This window comes from Brassica napus, chromosome C1, assembly GCF_020379485.1.
Source record: "Brassica napus cultivar Da-Ae chromosome C1, Da-Ae, whole genome shotgun sequence".
In the NCBI taxonomy this organism is placed as follows: domain Eukaryota; kingdom Viridiplantae; phylum Streptophyta; class Magnoliopsida; order Brassicales; family Brassicaceae; genus Brassica; species Brassica napus.
In genome coordinates, this window is record NC_063444.1 from 42,620,450 (window position 1) to 42,626,746 (window position 6,297).

Below are 6,297 nucleotides of genomic sequence, written 5' to 3' on the forward strand. Positions count from 1 at the left end.
AACCCACTCAAATATAGATGAGTCCAAACATCCCACTCTTTAATAACCTTTCTATTTTTACAATTAGAGCAAGGACATCTTAACATACCTGTTTTTGCTTCCGGTTGTCGGTGAACTAACCCCATGAATTCAGTTATACCTCGTTGGTATTCTTCCGTAAGCAATCTCGTGTTCGGATCCAAATGAGGTCGATCGATCCAAGAACGAAAATAATTTGAAGAAGACATATTTTTTATGAATCAAATTCGTGTGTAAATAGAGTAAGAGGGAGGATGAAGATATGAAGTGAATGAAGAGGAAGAGGAGTGCTTGTATTTATAGTTTAAATCCTGCCGACATACCGAGGAAATTCCGACGGAATTCCGACGGACAAAACTAGTTCGTCGGAATTTCCTCGGAATTTTGTAAAATCCCCCAACGGCTCTCCAACGGCTATAATATTTCCTCGGAATTCATCGGTTTTTTCCGAGGAACAGAGTTTTCCTCGGAATTTCCTCGGAATATTCCGACGGACTGTAGTTTCCTCGGAATTCCGTCGGTATATTCCGAGGAAATTCCGAGGAAACCCAATTTTGTGTTTCCTCGGAATTTCCTCGGAAATTCCTCGGTATATTCCGAGGATTTCATTTTCCGTCGGAATGTCCGTCAGAATACCGATGTTTTCTTGTAGTGCATGGCTGAACTTAACTTTGTAAGAAGCTACATGGATAGCTATGTCTATGTCAAGACATGTGAAGATGGTTCAAAGGTCTATCTGTTAATCTATGTTGATGACATGTTGGTGGCTGCGAAAGACAAAATACTAATCTCAGAGTTGAAGAAGAAACTCAGTATGAAGTTTGAAATGAAGGATTTCGGTCCAACAAAGAAAATTCTTGGGATTGAGATCATGAGAGACAGAGCAAATGGGAAGTTGTGGCTATCACAAGAGGGTTACATGGAGAATGTTCTAGAGTTGTACAAGATGGAACAAGCCAAAGAAGTTGTAACACCTCTGGGAGCTCGCATGAGATTTCGCTCTGCAACAAAAGATCAGTTGCATGATGATGAAGAATACATGAACACTGTTCCTTACACAAATGCAGTTGGAAGCTTGATGTATTCTATGATCTGTACTAGGCCGGATCTGGCCTATCCTGTGGAAATTTTAAGTAGATTCATGGGAAATCCTTTCAAGGATCATTGGTTGCGAGTAAAGTGGATCATGAGATACTTCAGAGGATCAATGAATACAAAGCTTTGTTACAGGAAAGGTTTAGAGTTTGTGTTGAAGGGGTATTGCGATTCAGACTATGCTACGGATCGTGACAAGAGAAGATCAATCAGCGGAGTTGTGTTTACTCTTCGTGGAAACACTGTCAGTTGGAGATCAAGGTTACAGAAGGTTGTGACACTCTCCACTACTAAAGCTGAATACCTGGCGATGAATGATGCAGGCAAGGAAGCTTTGTGGCTTAAAGGTCTCTTAATGGACTTATTCTGCTACTCTCAGAGTGCCATTGCTCTATCTAAAGACAATGTGTATCATGAACGAAACATGTTGATACCAAGTATCACAAGATCAGTGAAAGTCACAAAGATATCCACGCTGATCAATCAAGCCGATATCTTCACAAAGATAGTACCAGTCAGTAAGTTTAGAGTTGCAATAAACTTAGTGAGGGTCAAGTCTGAGTAATCAAGCTCAGGCTCCGGGAACTGGAATCCAAAGGAATTAGACAATTGTTACCTATCTCTATCTTTCTCAAGTTAAAATTTGTTTACTAAAGTCTTGTTGATCTGTCTTTACTAGGTGGAGATTTGTTGAGAAATTAGTAAAGAAGATCAAGGCTAAAGACATGTTTAGACGTGGAGAGGAAGTAAAGATGTCTAAGGAACAACTCACGTGATCTGTTGGGAACGCAGGACCACAAGAAGAGCTGTTTTGTCTCAGTCTGATAAAGCAAAAGGAAACAACAGTTTGTCGGCTTCTGTACAAGAAGTTAACGTTGGGGCATTTAATGAACCGTACGGACGAGGCACGCTTTGGTTTGGAGCGACCCGGAAATGCTTTAGGTTGTAAGCTCAAGAACTTGGAGCTTGATACAGTGGTGGAGTTTTGGTTCATGTACATGTGTTACACATGGAGAATAATGTGTGACACATGCTTCGGAGAATAAAAAAAGAAACGTCAAGATGCGATGATGTGTGATATTTCCATATGTTTGGTTGACGAAATAAGCATTAAACGAATGTTATTAGATCACAATTTGGAAGATTTGGTGATGCTAAAATGTAGGAAATATTATATTAGATAATAGAAAAAGATTATTTAATATATATTGTGGGTTTACCTAACACTACAAGAAAACAGCGGTATTCTAACGGACATTCCGACGGAAAATGAAATCCTCGGAATATCCCAAGGAATTTCGGAGGAAATTCCGAGGAAACACAAAATTGGGTTTCCTCGGAATATACCGACGGAATTCCGAGGAAATATCAATCCGTCGGAATATTCCGAGGAAATTCCGAGAAAAAATGGGTTCCTCGGAAAAAATCGATGAATTCCGAGGAAATATTATAGCCGTTGGAGAGACGTTGGGGGATTTTAAAAAATTCCGAGGAAATTCCGACGAACTAGCCTTTTCCATCGGAATTCCGTCGGAATTTCCTCGGTCTGTCGGCAGGATTTAAACTATAAATACAAGCACTCCTCTTCCTCTTCATTCACTCCATATCTTCATCCTCCCTCTTACTCTATTTACACACGAATTTGATTCATAAAAAATATGTCTTCTTCAAATTATTTTCGTTCTTGGATCGATGACCTCATTTGGATCCGAACACGAGATTGCTTACGGAAGAATACCAACGAGGTATAACCGAATTCATGGGGTTAGTTCACCGACAACCGGAAGAAAAAACAGGTATGTTAAGATGTCCTTGCTCTAATTGTAAAAATAGAAAGGTTATTAAAGAGTGGGATGTTTGGACTCATCTATATTTGAGTGGGTTTACACGAAGTTACAAAATTTGGTATCATCATGGGGAAACTGATTATGAACATGGTAGTACTAGCGAACCTCAGCCAGCGGTTAGATTAGAAGAACCAATTAGAACGGATGTAGATTATGGTGTAGGTACTGAGCAGATGGTAAATGATCATTTTAGAGGGGAAGATTTACCCAATGCAGAAGCTAGGAGATTTTATGATATGTTGGATGCTGGAAAGCAACCATTGTACGAAGGTTGCAGAGATGGTCATTCAGCTTTATCATCTGCTACAAGATTGATGGGCATTAAAACAGATTATAATTTGGCTGAAGACTGTGTGGATGCGATTGCTGATTTTGTAAAAGGTATTCTACCCGAGGATAATGTAGCTCCTGGTTCATACTACGAGGTTCAGAAACTCGTAGCTGGTCTTGGTTTATCGTATCAGGTAATAGATGTATGCAGCGACAACTGCATGATTTATTGGAGGGCGGATGAACAGCGGGTTACATGCAAATTTTGTGGAAAGCCTCGTTATAAAGATACGAGTGGAAGAGTTCCAGTGCCATATAAAAGGATGTGGTATTTACCTTTGACGGAAAGGTTGCAGAGGTTGTATCTGTCTGAACGCACAGCGCAACCAATGAGATGGCATGCGGAGCACTCAACAGATGGTGAGATCAGACATCCTTCAGATGCAAAAGCGTGGAAGCATTTCCAATCAAAGTATCCCGACTTTGCGTATGAGAGAAGAAATGTCTACCTTGGATTATGTACTGATGGTTTCAGTCCGTTTGGCAAGAGTGGAAGACAGTATTCTCTATGGCCCGTCATTCTTACACCATACAACCTACCCCCAAACTTGTGCTTGCGACGAGAGTTTTTGTTTCTCTCGATTCTCGTTCCCGGACCAGAGCATCCTAAGAGATCACTTGATGTGTTTCTTCAGCCACTAATATATGAGTTGCAACAACTATGGGCTCAAGGTGCTGAAACATACGATGTTTCGTGTAAAGAAAACTTTCAAATGCGGGCAGTACTAATGTGGACAATAAGTGATTTTCCAGCATATGGTATGTTGTCTGGATGGACAACGCATGGAAGGCTATCATGTCCATATTGTCAAGATAACACTGATGCTTTCCAACTAAAACACGGAAGGAAAACGTGTTGGTTTGACTGTCACAGGAGATTCCTACCACCTGATCATCCATATCGTAGGAGTAGGAATTTGTTTACGAAGAACAAGAGGGTGTTTGACAGTCCACCTCCGGAAATTTGTGGGAAAGATTTGAAGATACAACTAAGAGATTTTGGTGCAGAAAGGACGCCAGACGTCGGTGGACATGAGCGTTTTCCGGTAGATGCTGTTGGAGAACTACATAACTGGCACAAAAAAAGTATTTTCTGGGATCTGCCATACTGGGAGGATCATCTGCTAAGGCATAATTTAGATGTCATGCATATTGAGAAGAACTTTTTTGACAATCTCATGAACACGATCCTTAATGTTCAAGGTAAAACAAAGGATAATTTGAAGTCAAGACTGGATTTAGTCGATATATGTGCTCGTTCAGAACTTCATGTTGATGAGAATGGTAGGGCTCCTTTTCCCATATACCGACTTGATGCAGCGGGAAAAGATGCGTTCTTTGATTGGATTTCAAACGATGTGGAATTTCCAGACGGTTACGCATCAAATTTGCGTAACTGTATCGACAGAAAGGAAGGAAAGTTTACTGGCTTGAAAAGCCACGATTGCCATGTAATGATGCAGCGCCTCCTTCCGTTCGCCTTCAAGGAACTATTACCACGAAATGTTCATGAAGCAATTGCAGGGATAAGTGGTTTCTTCCGCGATTTATGCACGAGATCAGTGACTCTTGAAGGTATTGAAAATTTGAAGACTAACATAGCCGTGATTCAGTGCAACCTTGAGAAGATATTTCCTCCCTCATTTTTTGATGTTATGGAGCATCTTGTTATTCACCTGGCAAGAGAATTGGAACTTGGTGGTCCTGTGCAGTATAGATGGATGTATCTGTATGAGCGGTATATGTTCCATTTGAAGAAGATGGTGAAAAATTTAAGTAGGGTGGAAGGTTCTATAGTCGCACAGATGATCAATGAAGAAACTTCAAACTTTGCCGAGTACTACTTTCCAGCAGAAGTTCAGACCAAAAACAGAAGACCTGCTCGGCATGATGATAGAGGCGAACGGGCAACATATCATGTTACGGTTCCAGACATTTTCACAGACGTTGGACGACTTAGCGGAAAACCAAAGGACCGTCGACTTACTGAGCAGGAGCGCAGTCATTTGCAAACATATTTGCTCACCAACTGCGAAGACGTTCTTCAATATGAGAGGTAAATAAATGAGCTTACAAATTTTTATTTTAACAAGTTGAAATTTAAATCTTAATTAATTACATTATTGTCATCATATAAAGGATTTTCATGGCAGAAAAGCGGTTCGAGTATAGATACGCCACAGAGGACGAACTAGAAGAAATGAAGCAGAGAGAATTTACTGGATGGATGTTTACTTATGTGAGTGCTTTAAAAAATTAAAATATATTTTATCACATATTTATACTAATTAACATTTATTGATATAACATATATATATGTGCTATTAATAGGTGTCTGCTGGTTTGGCCAGAGGTGAAACATTTGACGATTGGATGCGTGAGATGGTCGTTGGACCAAACTTTGTTGTGAAGTCATATCCAAGATTTTGTACTCGAGGATATGCATTCACAACTCAGAAGAGGAGACGTTCGAGTACGACTTATGATGCTGGCGTTTGTTCTGCATCAGGAGATGATGTATACTACGGACACATACATGAGATTTTGGAAATCAAGTATTTGGGCATGGTTGGATTGCGCTGTACTGTTTTCTATTGTGATTGGCACGACAACACTCCAGATCGAGGTGTGAGAACAGATGCATTTGGTGTTACATCAGTAAATTCGAGGCGAAAGCTGCAATATTATGATCCTTTCATTCTTGCTTCTCAGGCCGATCAGGTAATTAAATGTTAATTATTCAGAATGATTCATCATCATGTGTATTAATTTATAATTTTTCTAAATGTTACAGGTTTGTTATATCAAGTACCCCCGGGTAAGGAACAGAGATGATCCATGGGTTACTGTTACAAGACTCAACCCGAGAGGCCGAGTTCAGGGAAGTTCTGAGCTGGAAGACCCACTACAACCAAGCACATCCGGCAACTTAAGTGCAGCAGAAGATTTAGCTGGAGTTGGCCTTGTAGTCGATTTAACCGACTTTGGAGAGGAAGCCGTCGTTCAC